Source organism: Typha latifolia, chromosome 12 (assembly GCF_019914945.1).
Source record: "Typha latifolia isolate L0001 chromosome 12, TyphaL0001v2, whole genome shotgun sequence".
Taxonomy (NCBI): domain Eukaryota; kingdom Viridiplantae; phylum Streptophyta; class Magnoliopsida; order Poales; family Typhaceae; genus Typha; species Typha latifolia.
In genome coordinates this window covers 3,476,113-3,494,240 of record NC_133097.1, presented here as the reverse complement: position 1 = coordinate 3,494,240, position 18,128 = coordinate 3,476,113, and positions in this window count along the sequence as shown.

Sequence of the window (18,128 nt, the reverse complement as noted above, 5' to 3'; positions counted from 1 at the left end):
TGATCTGTTGCAATAATAGATATATGCATATGATCTATCATATATAGGAAATCATAAAAATACATGTGTATGTGATGTGATGCGATGGCTGGAACGGTATCTGGTCTGGACTGGTACTGGACATACTCTTAGCGTATGGCAGAGTATGGTGATGGCTGATGGTTGTACTCTTAGCGTATGACAAGGTACAACTATCATTGATATGCCCTTAGCATATGACAGGGTATGATTATTTTCTTTTGAGATACATTTACCGTATGACAGGGTATGATTTATCTCCATAGATACTCTTAGCATATGATAGGGTATGCTTTGAGCTTGTGGCATGATGTGTATCGAGTTTGGGGCTGGGTGTTGTAGTCCAACATGATGGATGATATTCAGAGTTGAGATGGATAATTATGATAGTGAGAGATATGTGGATTATATCTGGCTCTGACATATATAATTATCTAGTGGTTGGCATGCATCATGCATCATCATTGATGTGACTAGTATTATTGGATCATGATTGTTATACATCATATATTATTATATTCGGTGATGTTATATTGTAATTTCATCATGAGATATATTTTTGGTTGAGGATAAAATATTCTCATTCATGAGAATTGATTCCATTTATATATATGTCATTGATGATACATATATACATGCTCATACATGGCATCATGCTGCTTTCTGATTCGTATTATCCAGTACATGATTTACTCTCTGTTTGGAATTCCTACTTCGGGGTAAGGTCTATTCACTGAGCCTTTTGCTCATGACTCTCTCTTTATTTCTTTTCTAACCCCTTATAGATATTATAATATGTGATAGTGACTTGAGATACCCTTATGAGATATTTTACAACAAAGATGAGTGAGCTATAGACGTGAGATGGTATAAAAGATAATTTAACCAGATATTGAGTTGTACCATTATTTGATATTTCTATTTCATTATATAGATAATGATTTGTATAATACATGTCTAATTGTAGTGTACTCGTATATCGGTTGTTTAGTTGTATCTTGATGGTATATTATTGTGGACTTGGATATTCATATGTTAACATATCTTTTTGGTTGATAGTATAATTTATTTGGTGTTAGATTATATGTGCACAGGAGTGTATCTCTGCGTGTCGGGCCCCACCCGTCTTGTCGCATGAGTCGCGCGTGTCGTGTAGGTGCGTGAGCATGCATGTCCCCGTGTCGGGTGGGGGCGTTACAGCCGATGTGAACACCTGCAGGCATTCGCAAGGGCGTTCGAATGCACCCCCTCCCGCATTCAAATGAGACCTACAGAATCTTTATTTATCTAAAATAAAAAACTAAACACAATAAGAAAAGACTCCCATAGGGTGTATCCATGCTCGAGACGACTTGATGAAGTCCGAATCATATCATATGGGTTTCTTTTGTCTTTATTATTTGTGAAATGTGGGGGTTTTCGCTTGTATATTGTGTTGAAACATTGACTAGCAGGTCTAATCACATCTACCCGCATGAGGGGCACGTGTTTGGTGATGGGTTTTACAACATGGTATTAGAGCCTATGTTTCACCAAATAATTTGACGAGCCTTCCAAAATACTATCCATACGAGAGATGTGTAGGAAAACTTAGAAACTGCGTACATCTACCCACATGAGGGGCACATCTGTGGTGATGGGTTTTACAACAAGGTATCAGAGCCTTTGTTTCACCAAATAATTTGACGAGCCTTCCAAAATAACATCCATATGAGAGATGTGTAGGAAAACTTAGAAACTACGTATAGATGGATGTGTTTACCAATAGTGATATATAGGTTTTTGGTTGCAAATAAATAAATTAAATTAAATAATTAAATAAAATTCATAAATTGATTGAATAAGAATTTGGATATTGTGTTGGTAAATAAGTAACGTGTTGTTGGCCATTTAAAGTGGGTAAATTGTCGACCGATTATTTTATGTTTAGAAAGTCATTTGTGTAACCAAGCTAGGAAGTAAGAGTTGAATAATTACATTTTTGTCCCTCTTGTGTCATGACTCATGTAGAAAATGATGCAAAGTTGCATGCTGAGGTCTAATCGTTGTTAAAAGCGGATTGATAATGCTGCATTTTCTAAACTTCATGTGTCATTATTAGGGGGTTCCTCGATAGGGTGTAGACTTTATTCTATTTTCAGTTTATTCTAATAATTAAGCAGATATAAATTATCTCGTGTTAGTATAGTGAGTGATTGTGGTTTGATGAGTAGTTCAGTGCTCAGATTCTTGAGTTTTGATGTTAGAGATGTTAATTGTCTTGGTCAGCATTGGTAATTGACCCTTATTATACCATAATGTGTTTAGTTCTTCAATTTGGAGGTTTTGTGAGTAGCTCAAATGTAGAGTTATGCAAGTCATCCGTTGGGAGGCAAGTTGGTCGGAGCAGAAAATCAGGTTGTAAACTGATTGTCGGCACGATTGTCACTTGTCTGATATTTCAATATACACCATATTTGTTTCAATGAGCCTTTAAAGTTGTTTAGTTTTATTTTATTTTCCTTTTGTTTTTCAAAAAGAAAAATGTTGTGTGTTCTAACAGATTGGGCTTTTATAACAAGTGACTAAGTGTACACTTCAGGTTTACGAAACAGCTTAGACGTTGGCTATGAGGAAATTATTGATCTTTAGTGATTACTTTAGCACAGGCTTGTCTTCAGTACCTATCACCTATCCATTAATGAGTGTGTGTTCATTACCTTAGTTGTCAAAAGGTTTAATCGCGTGATGATAATTAAGTTTCTTTTACTTGCCTTTTTTTAACTAATAAGAATGTTAGAGCAGTTGTCTTCAAGATGTCTAATATTAAATTGGGATTACATAATTCTGCCAATGAGTAAAAGCAAACTCGCGATTAATACAGATTTGTGGATGAAATTAACCTCCTTGTGGCTGAGTATTTTAAATCCTGATCATTACCCCGGGTGAAACTAATAAGTATTACATCCTGACATTGTTGTACTTTTATTCTTCTAATAATTGAAGTAGGAGGCTACAAGGGAGTAAAAAAAAATTAATCGGTTACATGCATAGTTAAACCTTTAGTGAGTAATTGTTGTATTTAAATAATTGAGTTGTCAGAACTTCTGCAAATATAAATCATGAGGGAGCATAATTCTAACTTTCAGTTATTGCAAGATTTTGCATTGTAATATTTGAAGAACAAGTGAAATGGAACACTATGTAAGTCTTCCAATAATTATGTTTACTATAATTTATGAATTGTTAGTCTTGCAGATAGCTAGATTTCTAGAATAACTTAGTTGAGTATTCCATGTTTGAGTTTTCCTTATCATTATGGAATAATGTTTGTGGCGATGAAGGTAAGCGGTGATAGACTGTTGATTTATTGAAGTGATGAGATTATTAAAATGTGTTATTTCTTCTTAGTTATGCAACCTATTATGGGGTGGATATTGCATAATATTTGAAACTATATAGGACATGGATAGCTTAGTGAAGAGTAGTATTAGCTATCAGTTGCTCACTTTTCTGGTATAGGTTAGTCATTAATAGGATGACGATGAAGAGTGCATGTGTATGTCCGGAAGAGATAGAAAGAGAGAATATATTAGAAGAGGGAAGAAAATGTGATGCAAGAATGTGGGAATCAGCGTATAGTTTGAGATTGCCCGATGGTTTTTATGCCTGCATACTCTATAGATCTGATACATCTAAAGATAAATAATTAGTGAAGATGAACCGGATGTGTAGAATTGTACTATTAATGAGGATTTCATTAGTTCACAAAATGTAACACCCCAAAATAAAATAAAATAAAATAGGGGGGGACCGACACACGCACGCGTGCATGCGTCCCAGCACCAGTGCCACCCCATTCTTCTTCTTCTTCCTCATCCCTTGTCGTGCATTCCACCATCCCCACCTCCATTATTTCCTTTCTCCCCCCCATCGCACCATCTCTCCTCCACCTCGCTACCTCTCTTTCCCTCTCCTTTCTCTCGGGTTGCCCGACGCTAGAGCGGACGAAGCCCTGGAGCCGATGGCCGACGAAGCCAAGCGCACAAACAGTGGTAAGCCCCTAACCCCTATAAATTAGTAGTTTAACCTCCATGGCCGCCGGCCATGGAGCACGCCCTGCCATCGTCGAGCCCTCCTCCCCTCTTTCCTCTTTCTTCCCCTTTTTACTTACCCTTCTCGGCCTCGTGCTGCGTCGCCGGCCTCATGGCTGTAACACCAACCTCGGGGCTCCGCCACCAGCACCGCGGCCTTGTGGGCCCTTCTCTCCCTTCCCTCTAAAGGGGATACTGTGAGAGGGTGGGGGGTTGTTTAACCCCCCACCCACGCCCTTGTTGGGCTGCAGCTTAGACTGCAGCCCACAAGGAACCACAGCCCATAGGGCTAAATGGGCTGCGGTTCAGACCACAGCCCATGAAGCCTCGGGCTTGTTGGGCTGCGGTCTAAACCACAGCCCATGGAGCCCATGGCTACAATTTGGACTGCAACCCATGACCTCCATTGCTTGCTGAGTTGGGCTTGGGCCCAACCCAATACCTCCAGCCCAACCCATTTCGGGCCATTTGGACCCTATAACCCCATTTTTCTATTCCACCTAATTAATTAGCCTAACCATCCCCTTGTGACAATTTATTATCATCTAATTAGTGTGAATTTTATGATAACATAGAACTCACCTAAGAGACCCTTGACTCATGTATATGCCTAAACCTAAATTCTCTAATAAGATAATTAATTATATTAATTCGCTAATTTTAGCTTTGCTTACATGAATTAATAGTATCGACACTACGTGAGGACGATTTTGGGATTCCGGAGGATCCGGCTAGCTAGGAGATTTAGAGTATTGTGGAGAACCCCTGGGTGAGTAGAGTTTATACAAGTCTAGAATAATGTAGTTACAACCAATATACCTTCCATGACACTGTAGGAAATGCTAGTATTAACACATGTATCTAGTGTACCATGATATATCTTGATATGTGCAGTTGTTGATAATTTACTCATCATGATATTATAAGAATGCTAATGTTAACATATGCATTAGTGTAACGATGCTTTACATGTATCCTGTATGATAAGCTCTTGCATAAATATTTGTTGTGAATATAGAATATAACAATCATGATGACTATGACACGACTTATACACTCACAAACACTGCACCACTTTCACCTATCATTAGTAGTCAGGTTCTGACTAAGTAGTGCCCCTACTCACTCAGCCCGGGATGAAGGATATAGTGTATTATATATGACTATATTATTAGAGACCCACACCTCAAGTCGGGAGCATGTGTGGCATTCAGGTAATTATACTACATAGTCAGAACTAGATTATGATGATAGAAGAACATGATTGTGAGAAGGGGATATATCTCTAGCAGTACCAGACGACGCAGGATTAGGGCGTCCGTTGATGAGCCGAGGGCTCCCGATTCTCCTGCTGAGGGCGGTGATGATTTAGAGAGACAGTGATATGGGCTCACGATCGGGGTCCTTAGTCTGATGGCCACAGACAACCGATCACATGTAGTGTCGCCATGCATGTGTGGGTGACATTACCGCTCAATGTGTATATATCCCCCCTCGATGTATGAGATGATAGATGGTTATGTGATGGATGATTTTCTTGAGAATATCTACACTGTGTGGTGAATGGCTCAGTGAGCTATGCTAAAACATGACTGATACCTTGGTGAGCATGAAATGACCAAACTACTCTTTTATCGCTATGCATAACATGTAAACACTATGATTGAGATTTGTATGATTAAAGGATTATATCGAGCTTTATATCTGTGTGGACTTATCCTGATATGATTAGGAGTTGGCATGTTCCAAGATAGTGATGTGTAGTTTTTATTGATTGAATTTATTTAGTAACTCATGGTAAATTATTTAAACGAGCGTATTGTTATTGCTAGCAACTATAGGCATGCATTGGATATGCACCTGTGATTTCATTATTATAGATTGTCTGGACTCTACTCGCTGGGCTGTATGCTCACAACCTCTTGGTGGCATTATTTTAGAGGGATAATGAATAAACAAATCTCCATGTCATACTATCATCATAACTCTCTCTCAAATATGACATATGATGCATGCCGACCATGACCATACTATGATATCAAATACAACCATATATGATGTATATTGACCACTCGGTAATTAGATAATCAAATGATAATGAAATAATATGCATTACTCAACATCTCAATCATCAATGTCAACTATGTATGTCATTATACTAGACCACCGTACACACTCAATACCCGGTACCTGGTCTCAACATCATATCCGAAGGCTTAGAGCAAACTCTGCCACCCGTAAGGAGTATCTCAAATATAACCATACCCTGCTACCTGCTAGAAGTCTTATGAGGATAACTCGCCACATATGTCCTAGTGAACGGTATGTATCCAAATGTCTGCTGCGCACACAGACTAATGAGCTCAGATGTAAGGCTAGTAGGATCGCGATTATATCGAACGATCAATTATGTCCAAACACGCCCTAACCCTCGTGCCCATTCGGGTATCCTCATACTTTCTATCAACTATCCTATCTATCATATTTTATGCTTTCCTTCTAAATGACAAATTATATGCATATATCCAATATGATAACAAGTCAATGCATAATAGGAATTTATGTGAAATAGGAATCAAGAGAAAGATGATGCAATGTAGTTTCCAACTATGTAGTCAACATATGCATACCTATGTTAATCTATCACATGCATACTTATGCTATAGATCAAGTAGACATAAAATTATAACAATATAATTATCTTTAATAATCTCTATTTATCATTATCATACTCGAATATAATCATCTCTAGATAGTCATATAATCATACTAGAGGCCAAAACATGCACGTACAAAATATATAATATAGCCTAATTTGACTACTCACATCTGAATCGAAGATACTACGCATGTATCCCTTACATTCATCGATCAACCGTCACTTGTCGCTAGTAAGGTCAACGGGGTCTCAAATAAAGGAGTTCTCGATGTAAAAATGTTTAAGTAGTATAAAGTTAGTCATTTATCCCATTTAGAATTCATTAGTGTAAAATATAATAACTTATTATATTTTGGTTAAATAACTGGGTTTATATTACATATATACTTATGATAACCTTATTCTAATTATCTATTAGGCATAAAATAATAAATCTCTTTTGATATAAAACCATAAAAGAATCAGATATACAATAATATAATTAAAATACATGTACATAAAATAACTAAGTATAATTCAAATATTTAGCAACTACTACTTTTACTTAACTAGTTACTAATTATACATATAGTAATCATTATCCATTAATATAAAAATAATTATCCGAGCTTAGCATTTTATTGTACAAAAAATAATATATAATAACAAGGTGCTAGAAATATATTATATATTTATATATAGTAAATATATGCATGCATAAGTATACATAAACATTAATAGAAACTTATATAATTTACTTTTAATAAAATTAAATATATAAAATATAAGATTATTATCAATATGATTACATGTATTAATCTAATAAGCAATGACTAAACTATAAATAAATTCATATGCAAGTTTTATAATTATAATTAATAAATTATTATACCAAAAATACTTAGCTAATACTTATACTAGTGAGTGTAATTATTAAAATAATCTACCATCTAAATAAACTAATTTACCTAAATTTTAGAAAATAAAACATATAATTAATGTAAAAAAAATTAAAAGGGAGCAACCCCTTTGCTAAAGTAATGGACTCGGCCCAACACTATCTTCTATAGTGTTGGGCCCAGCCCAGCACTGCTACAGAAAGGGGAAGAGCTGAGGAAGAAGAAAGAGAAAGAAGAAGATGAAAGAAAGAAAAGAAGAAGAAGGGAAGAGAAGAGAAGGAGGAGAAGGGAGGAGGGGAGGGAAGGGGTTGCGAACTTAGGCCGGTAGGGAGGGCACCGGCCGCTGGTGGCGATCCAGCGGCCGTCCTCTCGCCGGCGGCTCGGCTCCGGCAAGCCCAAGCCCAAGGGAGAGAGAGAGAGAGAGAGGGAAAGAAAGAGGCTTACCCCGTAGGCGGTAGGCCGACGGTGACACGAGGGAAAAAGAGAGAGAAAGTTTGAGAGATAGAGAGGAGAGTGAGAGAGAGAAACTGAAAGAGAGAAGGGAGAGGTAAGAGAGAGAGAGAGAGAGAGAGAGAGAGAGAGAGAGAGAAGCGATGGGGAGGGAGGCTGCAGCAGTGGTGGCAAGGCCCACGGCGCCAGCTGGGGTGAGTGGTGCCCTCCCCCGTACCATTGCATGGCACAAGGCTGGCCACAACCGTCATGCCATCCAATAACTTAAACTTATTTTTTGTAAGATTGGTTGTTACAGCCCCCGTCTTCCCCACCAGCCAAGAAGGCACCGCAGGTGCCTTCCTTTGCCAGTGGGGCGTCGATCGGTCTATTGGTCTCGGTTGTCGACGGCGGTGGCCACCGGCAACCACTCTTCCTTCCTTCCTCTATTCAGTAAATGTGAGGAAGAAAGGACGGGGTATATCAGACTTGGGCTAGGTGCAGTCAGCCCGATTGCCTAGTCAGCTTAGGTGAGGCCCAACCCGAGTTCCGAGCTGAGCTAGGCATCCTAGCCTGTGTGTCGGATCAGATTGGACTAGGTGCAACCCAACCAAGTTTAGGGTGTGGTTGGGTTTTTATTATGGGTTTGGGCTACAAGCTCCTGGCCCAGGTTTGTTGGTGTGTTGGGCTGTGTCCTAGCCCATGAGTTTAGGCCTTGCTACCTTGGGGCTTTGGGCCCAATTTTAGTGGCTTTGTGCTTGGCCTTGAGCTGGCCAAGCCGATTAGTTGCATCATAATTATTTTAATTATGCTAGTCATTTATTCTTTTATTCTTGTCAACTTGAGCCTTACTATTAATTATCAATAAAGAGTGGTTTGGTTAATTTTAATAATTGCTCTTAATAGGGATTTAGTTCTAGGTAGCGTGTAGCATGGTTGATTTCAACTTTGGTTAAATTAATTTTAGCAAATGAGTCAATGATCTGGATGTATCTGTATTAATTGCTCCTGTCAGATAATTAATACAAATTACTGTAGGGAAATTATTCTAAGCAGATTATCTTATTTAATGAAGCTGATTAACTCAGTGTTGTCCATGTGATTTACCTAAATGATAATAATTAGTGGAACAAAAATTTGAGGTAAATTATTTTAAATTACTTTTAATAACATGTTAGGTGCTAATATAGCTATGCTAGCTCAACCTAATTAATAAATATGAGAATCCGTAGATAGACCTACCCAAGCCTATAGTGAATGTCAGTAGAGTTATTTAATTAATCATTGGGAGATATTTGTGCGTATACTTTTATTACTTTTTATCAAGGTGGACTCTTGTACACTATGAGGATGATCCCGTGGCGTAGTGGCAGCTAGTACTAGAAAAGTGGTTCAAGCAAGTGAAACTTCTATAATCTAAGAATGGTATAGATAATGAAATAACATACCTTATGACATCATCACATTTATAGTATGACTGTACATACGTTTTTCTTTATTGTTATCATTGCATGTCATGCATGGAAATTTAATTTTGCTATTCGGTAATATTTTGCATATCATGATTTCTACACATATTTATTAGGCATGAATATGTGGTTAACACGCAAAATATGATAATGATGTATGTTTTAGTATGTTCGTTGTGATATATAATATCATGCCACTTGCACACGTGCATGACTATAAAGTTGCGTCTTGATAGTACCCACACCTCCCCAGCCAGAGTTAGAAGCGGGGGATACCATTATACTTATATATATATTAGAGCCAACGCTTGAGGTCTTAGTCTATTGATCACTGATAATTAAGTAGCAGTTTTGCTAGGCGACATACGATTTACTGTTGATTAATGAGAGTCATACCCTTTACGGTGTTTAAGATAAAAGAGAGAAGGGAAGGATGACGTAGACCTAGTAGTATCCGATGACGTAGGGTGAGGGCATCTGTGAGCGACGGTTCATGATTTTCGCATGGTGATACAATGATGTGGAACTAAGGGATCAGATGGAAGTATCAATATGCGACACTAACCTATGTGATGGGCTTACGATTGAGGTCCTTAGTCTACGGTGATGGACAATTGGTCATGTCGTGATATACCTTGTTAGAGTTTTCTCTTATTGCATTAGTTATTTATTTTCATAAAAATAAACCTTCTGTAGGTCGCATTTGAACGTTGAACAGAGCGCAAAATGTTCGAACACCCGCATGCGATTGCCTGCATCAGTTTGTATCCATAGAGAACGTCTTTTGTACGTTTGAACGCGGTCGATCCTGTTCGAACACGATCGGCGAGAGTCCACTAGTATTAGGGTTAATAATTATTATTTTGGCTTGTGGGCTCTTTATAAAGGTGTGGATCGCAGTCAAAATTATTATGATTAATGAATATTGGTTTTTATCTTCCTCTATCCTCTCTTTAGTCTCTCTACCCTAATCTCCCTCCTCCCTCTTTACCGACCAACCATCTCTACTGTTGGCAAGGTCTCATCTATTTTCTAATCTCCCTCGTCTGTCGAGTCCTTCCACCTCCTTGGGATCTCTACCACTTCTCCCCCTACATCCTTATCTCCTAAACTACATCAACCATCCACCTTCATCTCCATTATCTGACTGCGGGAGAATATTTGATGAATATTTTTTCTCAGTTGTTCGGACTGCTTTCTGCAACTAAACTAGATATTGAAGAGGAAGTTCCTTACCTTATCATTGGTATCAAAGCCCGGCAAACCTCGGACCTCTATTGATGGTGGAGACAAGGAAGATGGACTCATCAACGAGATCAATGGAGAGCACACTGACAAGGGATGACTCAACTTACGAAAACCCTAACCGTGCACCCGATTCCCTTGGTACGGCCACGGTAGGACCGAGTCAACCAACGTCCATGGTGTGAACATGGGCTTGGCGGATTAACTCAAGGGCATGTTCCAAATATTGATGCATAGGGTGGATGCAATCTAGAATGATTATAATGCCTTAAAGGAATATGTCATGAACCGATCAGCTTCGTCATCTGCTCGACGAAGATTGTGCCTCAAAAAGGACTAGCGGTGGAACCACACCGAACCAATGCCCCATAGGTCTAGGTATGACATGTTAATGTCAATGAGCCTCGTTTATCTATTCCTTCACATCATCCCCCACCTCTGATACACAACCTGAGGCCGGCGGTGTTGTAGCCCGAGAGGCGCACTGCACCGGTGTGCTTCGTCGATGAAGAAGATTAGCACCTAGATGATGATGTTGATCCCTTTGGAGATAGTGATGGGCGTGTTCAAGGATTTATACAATGAGAGCAACAAACACAGCGGTTTAGACCTTAACCAAGGATCTTTCGCGAGCCCGATAATTCTATCCGGGGGAGAACCGGACACTTAGACTTTCCAAAGTTCCAAGGCGGTGATCTGACAAATTGGGTGTTTCAAGTGGAGCAATATTTTGATTGTCAAGAGACAGCGGAGGATGCAAAGGTACCGATGGCAAGCTTTCAACTTTAAGGAACAGGATTGCATTGGTATCGATCGGCCATTCAAGGAGGAGGATGTACCGATTACGCTGACTTTTGTAGGAGGATTTTAGGCAGATTTAGGACAGCAACGTATGAAGATTTTGCTGCCACGTTAAGCAAGATGGTTCAAAAGGACAACCGTATTGGAGTACCAAGCAGAATTTGAAAGGGTTAGTAGTTGTTGCTAGCCACCTTGGCCCGAACCGACATCGATGAGCACATTTATTTCAGGGCTGCGGGAGGAGATTCACGCAAATGTTCATGCTCTTTGTCCTACCACTCTTGAGGAGGCTTTTTTGACGGCTATGAGGATGGAGCAAAAACATAAGGCTCTAAAAATGGCAGCGAAAGCAAGTTGGGGAAACCAAGATGGGCGATTTGCGTTGAGAACGCCGGGTGGAAATATTGCAGGTTCAAAGGCAGTGGCTACTAGTACTGGGGCACGACCACATTTGAGACCCTCTTCTGATGTTAATGGAGGCACAAGACCCCGTCATTTGAACTCTCACACCTACCTAGGTGGAGGAGCAAAGAGCAAATGGTCTTTACTTTCAATGCAATGAACATTTCACCCCCGGTTATTGGTGTTCCAAACCGATCAGGAGTGTGATGCTCATCGATGGTCCCGAGGGGGATGATGAGGTTGTTGGTGATGGAGAGTATATAGAAGAGATCCATGAAGAGGACATAGAGGAGGGCACGGAGGAAGATATCCAAGCTGAGATATATATGCATGCATATTCGAGTACTTTCGCGCCGAGGACATTGTGGGTGGACAAACTTATTAGAAAGTATTGTGTGCACATCCTTATCGATTCCGGGAGTACACACAACTTTCTAGATGAGAGGATGGTGAAGAAGTTGGGCTTGGATGCTGAACCGACCGCAAGGTTTGAGGTCGCTATTGGAGACGGCACGAAGCTTCGAGCGGAGAGCTTCTGCCATCGAGTTAGTATATGGGTGCAATGACATGATATCATTGTGGACTTGTATCCGTTGGCGCTACGAGGAGTGGACATTATCCTTGGCACTCAGTGGTTGCAGAGCTTGGGACCCGTCACATTTTATTTCCGGAGAATGTGGATGAAATTTAAGCAAGGAAACAAAGAGGTGTGGCTTGATGGCATTCCGTCCCCACCGATTCTAGTGATGTAGCCGATGGTGGGGATGCCTTGTGCGATTGATTGAGCCTATCTTCTTCAGTTAGGACACAGCAGAGGAGCCTCAAATGAGTCCAGGTATTGCAATTGATTTGTCTAATTTAGTGGATAATTTTGCTAGACTATTTGAGGAGCTAAAGGAGTTGCTGACCTGCCGAATGGCGGACTATTGCATAGAGATTGTGCTCGGGGCTGCATCGGCGAACATGAGACCATATCAGTATCCACATGTGCAGAAGGAAGTTATCTCCAAGATGGTGGCCGAGATGGAACAAGGCCTCATACAACCAAGTCATAGCTCTTACTCATCGCCCGTATTATTGGTGCGGAAGAAGGATGGGTCGTGGCGTTTTTGTGTCGACTACTGAGCACTAAACGCTATCACCGTCAAAGATCGGTATCCCATTCCGGTCATAGAGAAGCTACTAGACGAGCTTGTAGGGGCGACCATATTCAGCAAACTTGACTTGAGGGCTCAGTATCATCAAATTCGAGTTCACCCAGCGGATGTGCACAAAACTGCATTTCGGACTCCGAACGGGCACTACGAGTTCCGAGTGATGCCATTTGGTCTTACCAATGCTCCAGCTACTTTTCAAGGCCTCATGAATGATATTTTTCGGCCTCTATTGCGACTGTATGTATTGGTATTCTTTGACGATATTTTGGTGTACAATAGGAGTGAAATGGAGCATTGGCGGCATTTAGAGGATGTGCTGAATTTATTGAAGCAAAACCAGCTGAAGATTAAAAAGTCCAAGTGCCTATAGGGAGTACGACAAGTAGAGTATTTAGGCCACATCATAATAGCAAAAGGAGTGGCGACAGATCCTCAAAAGGTGGTGTGCATGACAGCTTGGCCGATCCCTACTTCCACAATAGGATTGTGCTGCTTCATCGTCGAGTATGGCAAGATCGCTGCTCCTCTCACTTCTTTGTTGAAGGACTCTTTTAGATGGACCTAGGAAGCCAATACAGCCTTTAAGAAACTAAAAATAACAATAACAATGGCACCCGCTCTAGCTCTACTGGACTTCACTAAAGAGTTTATTATGGAATGTGATGCGTCGGGAGTTGGCATAAGAGCTGTACTAATGCAAGGAGGACGTCCCATGGCCTTTCTCAACAAGACTTTATCACAAAAATCCCAGCAATTATCGACCTACGAGAGAGATGTTGGCAATCCTGCATGCGGTGACAAAGTGGAGGCCTTATTTGATCAGTAGATGATTTATTATTCAAACCGATCAAAAGAGTCTTCCATACATTATGGGACAGTGATACACTTAGTTAGGATTTTTTTTCTTATTGTATTAGGTGTTTATTTTTATTAAAATAAAATTTTTATAGGTCACGTTAAATGCAGATGGGGTCGCGTTCGAACGCCCTTGTGAATGCTTGCATCAGGTTCGCAAATACAGAGAATGCATATTGTGCGTTCGAACGCCGTCGGGCGAGTTCAAACTCCCCCGTTCGCACATATAGAGAACGTCTTTTGGTGCGTTCGAATGCGATCGGGCACGTACGAACGCAATCAACGGGAAAGTTCTAGAATTAGGATTTCATATTATTTTATGACTTGTCGGCTAGTCTCTATATATATGTGAATGGCAGCCAAGTAATGGTTGAAATAAGGAAGATGACATCAACAAAGAGATCTATGGAGAGCACACCAACAAGGGAGGACTCAATCCACAATGACCCTAACCGTGAGGCCGATTCCTTTGGGGCGACTATAGCAGGACTGAGTCAACCAACCTCCATGAGTGAGAATATGGATGAACTTAGGGGCATGTTCCATACATTGATGCGTAGAGTTGATTCAATTCAAAAGGATCACAATGATTTCAAGGAATATCTCAAGAACCGATTTGATTCGTTATATCCTCGACGGTGATCGGAATTTCAAGAAGGACCAGCGGTGGGACTTTATCAAACTGATACCCAATAGGGCATCGGTGCACTTCGTCGATGAGGAGGATTGGCACTTTGAGGATGAGATTGATCCCTTTGGAGATGGTGATGGATGTGCTCGAGGATTTAGAGAAGATGATCAACTTGCACAAAGGTTTAGACCTAAACCAAGGATCTTTCGTGAACCCGATAATGCTATTCGAGGCAGAACCGCATGCTTGGATTTCCTAAAATTCTAAGGCGGTGGTGATCCAATGGATTGGGTGTTTCAAGTTGAACAATATTTTGATTGTCAAGGTACAGCGGAAGATGCAAAGGTACATATGGCAAGCTTTCACTTCCAAGCAATGGCATTGCATTGGTATAGATCGATTATTCATGGTGGAGGATTTACCGGATGGGCTAATTTTTGTAGGAGGATTACACGTAGATTTGGGACAGCGGCATATGAAGATTTTGCTGCCACATTAAGCAAGATGGATCAAAGGACGGCCGTATTGGAGTACCAAGCTGAGTTTGAGAGAGTTAGTAGTCGTTGTGAGCCACCTTGGCCTGAACTGACATTAATGAGCACATTTATTTCAGGGCTACGGGATGAGATTCAGGCAGATGTTCGTGCTCTTTGAACTACTACTCTTGAGGAGGCCTTTGAGAAGGCCGTGAGGATGGAGCAAAAACATAAGGCTCTAAAGATGGCAGCAAAAACCAATTAGGGCAACCGAGATGGGCAGTTTGCACTAAGAATGCCGGTTGGAAATTCTACGATTTCAAAAACAACGGCTACGAGTACTAGACCATGACCACCTTTGAGACCTTCTTCTGATATTAGAGGAGGCACAAGACCCCCTGTTTGAACTCTGACACTTGCCTAGTTAGAGGAGTGAAGAGCGAAGGGTCTTTACTTTCAATGTGATGAGCGTTTCACCCCCGGTCATCGGTGTTCTAAACCGATCGGGAGTGTGATGCCTATCGACGATATAGAGGAGGATGATGAGGTTGTTGATGATGGAGAGTGTCCAGAGGAGGTCCATGAGGAGACCGTTGAGGAGGGCATGGAGGAAGATATCCACGCTGAAATATCAATACATACATATTCGGGTACTTCCGCGCCGAGGATGTTACTAGTAGACGGACTCGTTAGAAAGCATTGTGTGCACATCATCATTGATTCAGGGAGTACACACAACATTCTAGATGAGATGTTAGTGACAAGATTGGGTTTGGATGCCGAACCGACCATGAAATTTGACGTTGCTATTGGAGACGACACGAGGCTTAAGGCCGAGAGCTAGTGTCGCTGGGTTGACATACGAGTGCAAGGACACGACATCATTAGATAACATTTCTAGACTATTTGAGGAGCCAAAGGAGTTGCCACCGAAGAGAGTTTCGATTGATGCTGATACGATTCGGACTTCACCGACGTCGTCTCGAGCATGGATTCACTTTAGGAGTGTTTTTATTTCATGTTTTAGTGTTTAATTTCCATTAAAATAAGTTTTTTGTAAGTCGCGTTCGAACGCGGGTGGAGTGAGTTCGAATGCGGTTTGTGAACGGGGTTGTGAACGTGGTGAAGAGAATGTACTGTGCGTTCGAACGCACTGTGAACGCCTGCATCGCGCTCGCAAATACCGGCAGGCGCGTTCGAACGCCTGCATCGCGTTCGCAAATCCAGAAGAGTGATCTCGGTGCGTTCGAACGCGGTCGAGCGAGTTTGAATGCGGTCGACGAAAATTGTGTTTTTAGGGTTAATTTGAGTTGTTGGTTAGCCTATAAAAGGATGCGGTAGGCAACCAAATTGAGGATTGATTATTGAGATTGAGTTTTGCCTTGCCTCCTTCGTCTTCTTCGCTCCCGTTCTCTCAATCCCCGGCGACGCCGCTTCTAACCTCCCTCGTCCGGCTAATCACCCTAGTCCCTTAGGGGTGGCCCTCTTCTCCCCCTTTGTCCAATCTATCCAACACTTGCCCTAATCCTTCCATCAACCACAACCCTTCCACCATCACTTTTCACTGGTGCCACCACATTAACGCCGGTCCACCTTCAACCACCATTACCTAGGATCACGTGCCTCCATCCACGGATCCAAAACAGACCATCTGACCTCTGTCCACAAATCGGATGATATCTCGAGATCCCCACATCCGATTCGCCTGAAACTAGATTTGTTGGAAAGCTCTTTTTCGGGGCTACAATATATCAAAGTTTCACGTTGATCCGACGGCTGAATATTTCGAGATCTTATTTCAAAGTTTCGTGCCAGATCTAGTCCAGATCAAGAATTGGAAGAGATCGATCCTTCACCAAAAAGGCGAGATCGTATCAAGCTGGTATTAGAGCTCCATAGCCAGAGGCGTGATCGTATCAGATGCCTTTTGGTCTCACCAATGCTCCAGCTACCTTTCAAGGTCTCATGAATGATATATTTCGTCCTCTCTTGCGAAGGTATGTCTTGATATTTTTTGACGACATTTTGGTGTATAGTAGGACTGAATTGGAGCATTGGCAGCATTTGGAGAATGTGATGAATTTGTTGAAGCAGAACGAATTGAAGATTAAGATGTCCAAGTGCCTCTGGAGAGTACCACAAGTGGAGTATTTAGGCCACATCATTTCAGTGGATGGTGTTGCAGCGGATCCTCAAAAGGTTGCATGCATGACTGCTTGGCCTATTCCTACAATTACCACCAGATTGAAAGAATTTTTGGGGCTGACTAGATACTATCGCCGTTTCATCGCTGGATATGGTAAGATTGGTGCTCCTCTCACTTTTTTGTTGAATGACTCTTTTAGATGGACGTATGAAGCCACTTCAGCTTTTGAAAAACTAAGAATTGTAATGACGACGTAAGGAGGACGTCCCATTGCCTATCTTAGCAAAGCTTTATCACAAAAATCTCAGCAATTATCGACTTATGAGATGGAGATGTTGGCAATTCTGCATGCGGTGACAAAGTGGAGTCCTTATTTGATCGGTAGACGATTCATTATTCGAATCGATCAAAGGAGTTTTCCATACTTTATGAGACAGCGTATACACACTCCGGCACAGCAGAGATGGGTCACAAAATTATTGGGGTATGATTATGAAATACAATACAAGAACAGAATAAAGTGGCGGATGCACTATCGCGCCAACCCGATACCGCCGAGCTTGCAGCCTATTCTTCTCCTACCTTTCCCTTCCTTCACGAGCTCAGATATGCATGTACATGTTACAAACTAGATCTGGAATGTTCTATCTTTTGGATGATTATGAAAATTTAGGTGGAGTAGCATCATGAGTTAGGGTTCTAATGGATCTAGTTCCAACCAAATTGGAGGAAGGGATGAAAAGATAAAAATAAAATAGTGGAGATACGTCAGGGAGGGCAAAACGGTAATATCTGACGTTGTGGCGGTCGTCGGAGGGTGGTGGACGGCCAAGGGTGGTGGTGGACGACCGTGTAGTAGTCTGAGAGGATGCATGTTATGCAGTGTAGC